Source organism: Cavia porcellus, unplaced genomic scaffold (assembly GCF_034190915.1).
Source record: "Cavia porcellus strain 051 isolate PalLab524CR breed Dunkin Hartley unplaced genomic scaffold, mCavPor4.1 scaffold_28, whole genome shotgun sequence".
Taxonomy (NCBI): domain Eukaryota; kingdom Metazoa; phylum Chordata; class Mammalia; order Rodentia; family Caviidae; genus Cavia; species Cavia porcellus.
The window spans coordinates 7,285,805-7,298,715 of NW_026947511.1; positions in this window are offsets into that span (position 1 = coordinate 7,285,805).

The window sequence follows — 12,911 nt, forward strand, 5'->3', positions numbered from 1 at the left end:
GTACAAAAATCTCCTTGCCTGTCCCAATATCACCATTTTTTAAAAGTTGCTCTTTCATTTATGGTCACCACAAGGAGGATTCCAGTTCACAAGCCAAATGTCCTTCTGTCTAGCCCAAAGACTTGTGAGTCTGCCTGTAAATCAAGTTGGCATTTATAGGTGGAATAACCTACATTTGCCTACATCTTGTCCTGGCCCCATACTATGGAGAAATGACCTATACTAGAAGAAAATGTTAATAGCAGTAAAAACTGAGATGGTTGTAAAATGTTTTCAAGTTGACTTTGGATTCTCTTTAGGCTTTCCAAAGGAAGATGTGTATTACTAATTAAAGGTTTCTGATTGATAAATAGTTCTATAGAGATACCACATACAAAATTCTATTATGTGGATATGTTGATAACTTTTAAAAATCTTAACCCCATTATATATCTATTTTTTACTCATGAAAAATGAAATCAACAAAGTAGCAGATGGCTTATCAATGAGGTATTTATTTAAATTTTTCTTGAGAGTTAATAAAACTATAGGTTCGAAGTTTGCTGAAGATGTCAAAAATCAGATTGGCAGACAAAACTATCCATTATCCCTTATTGTTAAGAAAACTTTGATATAATTTGAAATGGTGGCAATATGTTTAACTAAAAATGGTAGTCTTGATTCTTGGGCTGTAGGGTAAGAGAATAAGAAGTCAACAAGAAGCAAGCCCTCCCTGTGAGTCAGCGCCTTGTGTGGTCCCCTGAGAGGAGAACCAGATGCCAGCCCCTTCCCTGGTGGGCTGAGAGACAAGAAGAGGTACCCACCCTGCCTCCTGCCATAATCAGCTGGCTGATCCAGAGAAACACAGGCTGAGAGGATCGCTATTGAGATAAAATAGAACTTAATCCTTGTAGTGTTTAGTGTTTCACTGACTTTGCAGGTCTAAAGCTGGTAGTCTGACCATCTATCTAAATGGTAACAAGACGCAATGTAGCATGGGAATCTCCTTCTGAAGGTTGCAGCCATTGTTAATTCCCTGTTACCTTGTTTTGAAGTCCTGTATCATTTTCATGGTTTTGTTGGGTTGGGTTTTATTCTGTTTTATTTTGTTTGGTATGACATGGGCAGTAAGATAGCAAGATATATTATGGTAGCCATTTTGGATTTACTGTTGGTTTGTTTTGAAGTCCTTTATTGCACTCATTGTTTTGTGAAAAGGAAAAAGCATGAAAAGAAAGAAAACTTGGAAAGAAAACTTCTGTAAATAAGGAGAGGAAGAGTTGTGGAAAGGAGGGGAGGGACACCGGAAAAAATAATCAAGTTATATCATGTACAGGTACAAATTTCCTATGATGAATGTGATCATTATGTGTACCTAAAATGTGCCAATAAACTTAATTAACAAAAATTACCCAATCTGTAGCATTTTGTTATAGCAAAACAAGATGGATTAAGACATTATTCATTCTGCATTACTAAAACTTTCTTCTTTTTAATCAGCATCTCCTGGTTTCTCCCACCCATGGCAATGACCATGTATTTTCTGTTTCTGTAAATCTAGCGTTTTAGATTTGCATTTAAGTATCATATTTGTCTGTCATATTTATCTCTCTGGGCCTAGCTTATTTCACTTGTCATAATATTTTTCTGTTTCATCTATATTATCTTAAAGAATTTTATTTTTTTAAGGCCGAATGATATTCTGATGTGTGTGTGTGTGTGTGTGTGTGTGTGTGCGCGCGCGCGCACGTGCAATTTTGTTTATCCCTCATTTGGTCCTATATTGTAACTGTCGTATGATTGATCCTATATTCTAACTGTTGCAAATAATATTGCCTTGAACATGAAAGTGTAGATATATCTTTGAAATGCTGACTTTATTTCTTTTGAGTTTATTTCTGAGGCCTATTTTGTTCAACTGATGTACATAACTACTTTTTTTTTTTGCAAGTATCATATTGTTTTGACTCTGATCATTTTATGTTACATTTTGAAATCAGATATTATAATGTTTCTAAGCTTTGCTTTTTCTGGTCCAAGATTGCTTTGGCCATTCTGATCTTTTGTGATCCCATACACATTTTATGATTGACATTTTTATTTCTATGGCAAATGTCATTAGAATTTTCATAGATACTGCATTGAATCTATTAATTTGGGTAGTGCAGATATTTTAACAATGTGAATTCTTCTGTTTTGTGAACACAGGTTTTTTCCCCCTGTTTATTTGTGTTAACTTCACCAGTATTTTATAGTTTCCAGCATAAACCATTCACTCACTTGATTATATTCCTAAAGATTTTATATGGGAGGAGGAATGTTGTGAGATTGTTTTCTTGACTTTTTGGATGGTTCATTGTTAGTCTGTAGAAATGCTATGGATTTTCTATGCTTATTTTGAATCCTACAATTTTAATGAACTTGTTTGTTGGTATAATATTTTTGGGAAGTTTTTAGCATTTGCTATTTATAAGGTTGTGTTCTCTGTAAGCAGGGACAATTAATTTTATTTACCCTTTTCGTATTTGGATGATTTTCATGTCTTCATTTTGAATAACTGATGAGAGTGGAAATCCTTGTTTTATTTCTTCTCTTAAAGAAAAAAGCTTTTAGTTTTTCACCATGGACTATGATCTTAGCAGAGTGTGTCATATATGGCCTTTGTTATGCTGAAGTGCGTTCTTTCTATACGTGATTTGTTGAGAGTTCTTTTTAATGTTGAAAGGATACTTTTGTTTATTTTGAGATAATCAGATGATTTCTATTCTTTATCCTGCTAATGTATTATATTACTCTTGTTAATTTATATATGTTGAAGCAACCTCATATCCTAAGACAAATCCTAATTACAGTGTATATCATCTCTTTAATATATTGTTTAATTTAGTTTGCTAATACTTTTAAATTTTCTTTGTATCTATGTTCACCAGATATATTGGTCTGTAACTTCTTTGGTGTATGTGGCTCTGTCTGGCTTTGGTATCAAGGTTAACATTAACTTTATTTTGGAAATATTTTTTCCTCCTTGATCATTTTGGAAGAGTTTGAAAAAAATCTGTAAATTCTTTAAATGTTTAGTAAAAAGTTACAATGAACCATCAACTTCTAAGCTTTTATTTTTGGAGAAGATTTCTCTTAACAATTCAATCTCCCTACTATTATTGGTTTGTTCAGATGCTCTACTATTTCATGATTCAGTTCTAGTAAGTTATATGTTCCTAAGAATGTCTTTATTTCTTCTGGATTATTTGATTTGTTGGTGCATAATTGCTCACAGTATTTTTTTGAGACAGGGTCTTGCTATGTAGTCCAGGCTGGCCTCAAACTCACAGCAATCCTTTTGCCTCAGCCTCCCAAGTGCTGGGATTACAAGTGTGTGTCGCCATGACTGGCTGTTCATAGTAATTTTTGCAATCTTTATATTCCCTTGGTATTAGTTGTAATGCCTCTTCTTTTATTTATTTTATTTAATTTACTTGAGACTTTTCTCTTTTTTATTAGCTAGGTTTATAAACTTTGATTTAAAAATTAAACTCTTAGTTACTTTGATCAGTTATTTTTCTTATTGTTATTTTATTCACTTCTTTTCTGATTTTTATTATTTAATTCCTTCTGCTAACCTTGGATTTAGTGTGTTCTTTTCTAGTTCCATGAAGCTTAAAGTTATTATTTGAGAACCTTTTTTTCTAATGTAGGCGCTTAATGTTATAAAACTTTAGTTTCATGGGTGATTTATAATCACTTTTGTCATGTTTTTTATTTCTTCTTTGATACACTGGCTACTTAAGATTATGTTGAACTTCACATTACATTAGTCAGCTTTTCTGTTGCTAGAGACAACATTTAACACCCATAATTTAAAGGAGAAGTTTAAGATGGCTTGTGGCTTTGGGGGATTCAGTTCATAACCAGCTACCTGTAAAACAAGAACATCATGGTAGAAGAATATAATAGATAGAGCCGCTGAGTTCGTGCCAGCTGGAAGACAGAGCAGAGGAACAGTGCCAGAGAAAAAGGGACAAGGAACCAGACACAGAGCAAAGAGCACACCTCCATGACTCACCCAGAAGTTGTTCCACCAACCCCCCATGTATGCCTCAAAGCTAAACAAATTGGCACTATCCCTAATTACCACATCCTACCCCTTGTCAACTTATAACCAAAACACATCTCCTTAAGCTGTACTTAATCCCTAGTAAGCACAATAAAACAATTTCATCTAACACTATGTAACTATCATCTTGTGTGAAACTGAAAACACAATAATTGCCTCCTCAAAGTCTCAATAACTCCATCATTTTTCAGAAGTCCAAGTCAAAATGTCTTCTTAGACGTAAGGCATAATTTTAGCTGTGAATCTCAATAAAAATAAAAAACAAGTTACTCAATCCCAAGGTACAATGGCACAGGTTAAACATTCCTGTTCCAAAAGATAGAAGAAGTACAATGGCAAAGAACTGGACAAAACAAAGACCGAAACCCCACAGAACAACTATTAAGTCCTGCACTCCATATTTAGCACTTTAGACACATGACAGTGAAATGTGAATTCCAAAGGGTTTGGACAGCCCTCTCTGTGTGGCTTAAATGATGCTGTCCACACAGGCTCTTTGTTGGGCTGGCTCTGGAGACAGCGTGAAGCTTTTCTCAACAAATGTTCCACATTGCTGGCATCTCCAACTTCTGGGGTCTCCACCACAACTTTAGCTTCTTTCCTACTGCTTCATATTCTGTCCTCTGAGCCATTCATTAGTTGACCTCCCAAACCTTCCTTTGAAACCTGGATGGAGGCTTGCCTGACCCAAGCTCTTGTACTCTGTGTGCCACATTAGCATTACATGGATGATGCCAAGATCTGCGTTCAGTAGAAGCACTAGCTAGGCTTCCTTTGACTATGGCTGCAGTGATCTCCTAGTGCCCAGATGGTTGAACACAGTGAAAAGAATCTCTGGAAACCTAGGAGATGCTTCTCCAATAGTGGTTGCAGGGAATTTTTTCTTAAGTGAAAAGTTGACATTTTTTCCCTTGTGCCTGCCAGGAGTGGAGTCTTGCTGACTCCTCAGATGCACTCAAAGCAACTTTTTTCTTGTCTCTGAATAAAGTACCTTTTTTTAAAAAAATGATACTAATCTCTTCAAAAGCCATATCTCTTTTCTCAACTTTATCAACAGTTCCTTTTGGGCCAAAATTTGAGGTTTTTAAAATGATCTACTTAAATGGAAACCGGAAGGGACAAGAAGATGGTGGCTTGCTAGGTAGCTAGGTAGAGAGCCTCTCTGGGAAAAACAGCTCAGACACTGGAATTTGACAACATGGAGAGGGCCGGACAAGTGGAGAGGGACTCTCACGACCCCAGGAGGAAACTGAAATAAAAAGAAAAATAGGAAGAGGAAGGAAGAACGCAAATGGAGGGCTGCAGCCAGACATGCTCACTGGGACCCGTCCTGCGCTGTGCTGGGCGCACCGTGGAGTTGGATGATCCATGGTTGCCCTGAAGCTGTGGCCACCAACAATAGGAGTTGGTGAGTCCCGGGCCCTTGATGGGAGGATGTGGTGCAGCATGAAGTGGAGCCAAGGTGGAGAACTACTTTAATTCTTGGTGAGGGCTGGAAATTGAGTCCCACAGTGTGTGAGGCCAGCTGGAAGACATCTTGGAGTGAGGCAGAGTCCAGAGCTGTGGTGGCATCAGTCAGCCACCCCTGGCTTAAAGAGGACTGGTAGGATCTGCTTGGCTTGAGTCATGGTTGGGACCCAATATCCAGGGACAAAACTGTCCTGACCCTGTGAAGTCAGCCACAGCACAGTCCAAGTTGCTGAAGGCACTTGCCGGTTGACTGGCTCAGAGAAGGCAGTTAGCCCACAGTACCTCCGTGTACCTCAGATAACAGCAAACTGGAGAAGGCAGCAAGCTCCCAGCCAGCACGCCTCAGAAAAACAGTAAGCAAAATGGAAAGGGCCTGAGATTTCCACCATACACCTGTCTGAAAGAAACCAGAAACATGACAAGACAAATAAGAAAAAACCTCCAGCCGTTGACCCTGGGAAAATAAGTCCAGGAGAGGTAAATACAGAAGAGAACCAGTGCAGCAATCATGCAATATTGGCCACAACATCAGCGGACATAAAGAAATAGCTTCGTGGCATCATAGATGAACTTAAAACTGTACTTCTGTGAGGCAAGATATAAAAAAATTAGTAAAAGAAATGATAAGCCCCTCTCAAGAAGACACAGATGGAAGAATGGAGGAACACAGAAAAGGAACAGAAACCTTTGGTAAAGAATATAAACAAAATCTAGAATACATGAAACAGATCCAAAGAGATTACCAGGAAATTAAAAACTCCATTGAAAGCTGGCAAAATGCCTTGACAGAAACTAAAGTTAGCCTTTTGAAACTTGAAGAGAGATTTTCAATGTGTGATCATTAAAGAAAAGATCTCTTAAAAATAGCAAGGAGCCAGGAAGTAACAGTTCAAAGGCTAGAAGATCACAAGAGGATCTATAACTTAAGAATAAAAAACATGAGCGAAGAAGCAGGAGTAACTACAAATGAATTACAAAGACTATTCACAGAAATAATTAAGGAAAATTTTCCAAGTATAGGATAAAGAAATGTTACCCAGATAAATGAGGCATACAGAACTCCAAACCAAAACAAATCTACACCCAGACATATAATAATCAAGATCCCAGAAATCCACCACAAGAATAGACTATTAAAAGCAGTCAGAGAATAGAAGCAGATCACTTACAAAGGAAAAATCATCAAAATTACAACAGACATCAACACAAACTATCAAATAGAGAAGAGCCTGGGGGGAAATAGTCTAAGCCCTGAAAGAAAATAACCTCCAATCAAGACTGATGTACCTGGAAAAACTCTCTCTCAAAACAAAGCAATGAAAGCAATATAGGATTTCAAAACAAGATAATTGGAAATCAACATATTCCTTTATTTTTATCTTTTTCTTATTTTGCTCTCTCATTGTATGATCTAATTCTTTTCTGCAGTGATGTGCTTTGATCCTTTTCTATATATCTTTGTGTGATCATTATAAGTTTCTTTTCTTTGTGATTACTGGAAAAATGTTACATAAAACATTTTTTAATTATTATAGTTTATTTTAGGTTGGTATATTCCCCCTTTATATATTGATGCTACAACTTACATATTTTTATTTTGCATATCCAGTAGCAAGTTACCATAACTATAGATATTTTTGATATTTTTGTTTTTTTAACTTTACTACTAAAGTTAAAGAGATGTATGTGTCACCTATAATAATATCAAAGTATACTAAATTTGATTATATTTTTGTATAACAGTAAGGTCTTTACTTTTATATATTTTCATGTTACTAATTAGCATCTTTTCATTTTGGCTTGAATAATTCCCTTCAGCATTTCTTATAAAGTAGGTTTGAAAGTCTACTTTGAAAGGTCTTTGAAAGCCCTCAGCTTTTGTTTGTATTTATCTCTTCTTCAATTCCAAAGATCAAGTATTCCTTGTATTGTACTTATTTGGACATTTTATTTTTTAGATACTTAGAATATATGATCTTACTCTCTCCCAGTCGGTAAGGCAATTTGAAAGATCTATTCGTGACCTGGTGGAAGGTTCTTTTGTATGTGTGATAAGTTGTTTTTCTCTTGCTGCTTTTTACATTCTCTTTGAGTCTTAAAAATTTGAGTATACTGTGTCTCAATGAAGATCTCTTTAAACTTAATCTACTTGGGGTTCTTTGAATCTCAGGAGTCATGATGTTCACTTCTTCCCTTGGTTTTGGGAAGTTTTCTGTCATTATTTTTTAAAGTAAGTTTCCTATACCCTGCCTTTACTCTGCTCTCATCTGAAACTTTCATTATATACAGTGATATACATGTCCCATAAATTCTGTTCTTCCTTTACTTTAAAAAATTTTGCTTGTGGTCCTTTGCCTGGATAATTCTGAACTGACCTTCTCTTTCTCTCATTGATTCTTCTGTTAGATTGTGTCAGCTCTTGATGCCCTCTATGGAAATAGTAATTTTCACTCTTTGTGTTCTCCATATCTAGAATTTCTGTTGGCTTTTTGTGTGGTTTCTATCTTTGTTAAACTTTTCATTTTGTTTACATATTGTTCTCTGATTTTTTTTAGTTATTAGTGTATATTCTCTTGAAATTCAGTGAGTTTCTTTAAATGGTTATTTTTCATTCTCAAGCAGTTTATATATCTCTGTTTCATTAGGTTCATTACTGGTACTTTATTTTAGCTCTTTAGAGTTGTCAAATTTCCTTGCTCCTGGGTCCTTACTTTAGTGTTTGTATACTTGAAGAAGTAGGTACCATTTTTGAGTCTCTACAGACTGAATTTGACAGGGAGAACTCTTCATTTGGCCATTTAGAGATTCTAGGTGGGCTGGGTGCCAGGGTTCATGGGTAAGCTTCATACTTGAGTGGGTCGACTTAGTACTTATATCCCTGATTGGGTGGACATTGTGCCTGTGCTCCCCACCAAAGACCTCTTGGTGTTTAGCTCCACTGGCCTGGTGCCAAGGTTCAATGGAGTGGGGCTAGTAATTAGGTGTGTAAGCTTGGTCTGGCTTGAAACTTGAACCCTTGGGAGCCGACTGCTACTGAAGTGTCTTTGATCCTAAGTCTATAGGGACTGACCCGGTGTAGGGTGGTCCTTCAGCCTGGTACACAGAGATGGGTCTGGTTCTGAGCCAACAGGAGCCAGTCTGCTCACAGGGTTCACTAGGCAGGCCTGTCTCTGACATTGGTGCTGTTTCTCTCTGCCTTCCCTCTTGTGGAGGGTATTTCTTTCCACATCGTGGTGCTTGGGCTCAGGAGTGGAATTTATGGATAATGTCAAGCTGTTCTTTCTGCACTCTTTAATACATCTTCTCCTATCTTTATAGTTTACTCCTATGTTATATTTACCACCTAAATATCCTATCTCCTGTGAAAATGTTCTCATTCATGGATCTTTGTTCAAATTGTTTCTGTGAGGGAACTAATAATGGAAACTTTTGTCATCATACTACTGAAGCCAATATGGAGTTGATTTTAAAAGGCAGACAAATGTAAAATTGGGATTCTCAGTATCACTATTTAGATAGCAGGGCTAACAGTACTGAGAACACAGGAACATAGTACATCTCTTCCACAAATAAAGGTGTACTTTGAACTTTTCTGGAGTTACTCTAGCATATTTTTTCTTCATAAGAAACATGCTGTGAAGGGACATGCTGTGTCACTTCACCAATCACGGAATAGAAGCACCATGTGACACTGGGCTTGCCCACTTGAGGCTACCTTCTAGGGTGTCAATGAGTTCCTGATCTCAGGGTCTGTGATAATGCATTCTAATGATCACAGAAGATTTGTTCTTATCTCTGACTCTACACTGTGAAAGAGACTTGTTTAGTTACCACAATCTCCTATTTGGGGGAAAATGTTAATCGACCTAAGAGTGAATACATTATTAAGGAGATGGTAGTGAAAGTCAAGAAGTTTCCTATTTACCTCGATACTCATGTTTTTATAATTAATTCTGATAAAGCCTTTTTAGGAAGGCCATTTGAAAGGACAAATCTGGATTGAGTGATAACCCTTTATTTTGTTAGATTCTTTACCCTGTGCTGCTGTTGAGACATTTGTGAATAAGCCCAGATATATAATCCAGACTGAATGTCAAAACTCTTAGCTAACTCCCACTGTAGATACTATACCACTGAAAATTTTCATTTGACAAAGTCTTCCTAAAGCAAATTTTTCTTACTGATGAAAATCAATAAATCAATCAATTAGTGTCATTGGTGGCCTACTACACAATGGTGTAGTAGGTAATATCCTTGACTTGGTACCTAAAATATTCATTAATTGAACTCTCTGTGAAATGTTTGCAGTGTAGTACATTGGTCCTCAATCTTTTATTTACACTGAATTCCTTTGGCTTTCTTTGAGTCTTTGGAGGGGTATTAAAATTGGACTTTATTCAGAGATTAAAGCTGTCAAATTACAAACTCATCATGGGACAAGGGAGGATGAACCTTCATGTTGCGTTCTGTGAGAATCAGTTTCTCTGGATGTGAATGTACCCCCTGTGAGACTGCAGAGGCTGAGAAGCATAGCAGACGTTGTGGAATCTTCCCATCCTCGCATTCTCCTCATTGTGTACACACATGCACTCCCCTTCTCACTCAGTGCACTATAGGAGAAGGTATCTTCATGTCTGGTTTTAACTGTGGACGCAGAGCTCAAAGTTGGTTAACTCACACTGATTAGTGTGAGCCCATCCTGAACACACCAATTTACTCAGGAATAGGAAAGCGAACCAACGCAGATTAGCAAGAGACACAGAAGTGTTTTCTAGGAACTTTTAAGAGAAGATGGCTCCTTACACAGAGTGCTTACACAAACAATCTGCTGTTTCTCAAGAAGCGGTGAAGAAAGCACGTTCTCATGGAATAAGCCATAGCTCTCTTCAGAACAAAGCTGACACCATGGAGGATGGATAAAAAGAAGATAAGTCATCTTTTCATGACATAATAGAGCCACTAAATGAACTCCTTTGATTCAGTAAGTCCTTTTTTTTTTTTTTTTTAAATGATCTTTGTGTGAATGTTGTCACTATCTACAGCAAACTAAGTCCTAGCTTATGTGGTAATTTTGGAGGTGGGCCTAGGATTTCTCATTTTCAGTAGTTGCAACCAGGTGCTTCAGAAGTGAGTGCCATGGGACTCATATGTTTGGACAGGTATCATTTTTGGAGAGCAAAGGCGCTTGCTTCCTAAACAGTTTTGAAAAATTTTGAGGAAAATATGTATGATAATAAGAATTAACTAAATCATATTTAGTGAATTATATTTTGACAGTTTGAGTCACTCGACAGTAATGTATCTGCCAAAGATAAATGCTCTTAAAACTTAAAATAATATATTTTCTGCCTTGCTATCACAAGAAATGATTTCACTGAAGCCACAATGAGATCAATTTATGTCTTTTATGTGGTAAAGTACAGAAAATGGATTTTAAGTAGTCATTACTTAGTGAAAATTGAACTGTCACCTCAAATAGTCATCAGATCAGAAAGCTTAAATAAAACTAATGGTTTCTGTCTTCAACTCCATACAAGTGAAAAAATGCTGCATAAAATTGGTAGGCACTATCATTACTGTTTTGACTTTTTAGTTATCAGTTCATTATATCTATGTTCCATGTAAGAAAAAGTGAAATATTAAGAATTTATTGATGCCAGTTAAAAATGGACAAAATGAAATTGTATTAGCCTGTTTTAGAGCATTAAACATTAAAATATTTTGATAAATAAAATACATTATATTGCTAATATTAACTAAACTTATATGCAATTACTTAAAGATACTAAGTGATCTGTCATTAACATTTTACTTTCCTGAAAAGATGATGCTTTATGAGGAAGACACGAAGAAAAAGAGATAAAAACAATGACTTCTATGAAATTTCAACTTATACTTTTAAAGATCCAAATTTCAGTTACTAAGTGAATCTTACATGATTCTGAAGTCCTTACCTGTGTCACACATCTGAAATCTTCCTGGATGGCAACAGAGATCTCTAAAGGACTGGTTCCTTGGGACAGAAATTCCACTGGTTAGCAAGGTAAGCAGAATTTCTGAAATGGTCCCCAAATATGCGCCACTCTCCTAACCAAATACTGTGAATGTATGAGCTGTCATTCCTTATGGTGTTACCCTACGACAGAGTGTTTCAGGTGGGCCTCATCTAAGCACCTGGGTGCTTTTTCTGGCTACCTGCAGAAAACAGAGGCTTTCAGTGTGAAAGAGGCTCTGTACTGGCTATGACGATGGAGGGTCACACCCAGGGGGGTGTAAACTGAGGAGCTCAGGCACTTAGTTGACTGCCCGCCTAGACACAGGGACCTCAGTCCTACAGGTACAAGGAATTGGGTTCTGCCAGCAACTTGAATGATCATATAAGCTAATTCTTCTCCAGAGTAGAGCCCAGATAGCTGGCACCTTGACCTCAGCCTTACGGGATTCTACAGAAAGAACTCAGCTGATCCTGCCTGAGCTTCCGACCTATAGAAATATTTTTTTAAGCTGTTAAATTTGTAATAATTTTTGATAACACAATAGCAAAAAGTAGGAAAATTGTAACCATAATATTCAAAGTAGAGGGAACTTCAGAGACCTATCTACTGCTTCCCTAAATAAAAAGAGGAGTCAAAACACTGGGAACAGTGCAAATCCCAAGCCACTGCATTGCTTGGGAGTCTAAATTAAGTCATACAAATGTTGTTAAATACTGCTGCACAAGCCTACTTAATCCTGATAAGTAAACGGGTTGCTATGTTTTTACTCCCGTTAGATCATAAGCACCACTTGGGCAGGAACTTTGGCTCCTGTGTTCACCATTATTCCCAAGGCCAAGAACAGGACCTGATGCTCAGTAGGCATTTAATAAACACTTACTCAATAAACAAGTAAATGACTAGGCCTAGAATTATATCAGCCAGTATTATAACAACAGTCATTCAACTACTGGCAATTATTTATGCTTGAATTCATTAGAAAGATTATAAAAAATAAAAGATTACAAAAACTTATTTAAATGTATAAATGCGATCAAATTGGCCAAATCTACTTGAACTTTTTGAATATGCAAAGTAACAAAAGGGATGTTAGTTGTGAATTTGTTTTTCTTAAAAATGTTGGTTTTGTGTACCTTCCCTAAAACTATAGATAGGGAATCTGAGCCTAGTTAGGTTAAGTATGTAGTTGTGAGCTAAATTGTAGTAGTACTGACTATGTTTATGATGGTTCTTTAATAAAATAAGAATTCAACCATGTTCAAACTTGTAAATGATGAGTGAAGTCAGGTGTGTGAAAAGAAAGTGAAAACAAACTAAAAAAGACAGGGTTCAGATTCACAGCTACTGAACTC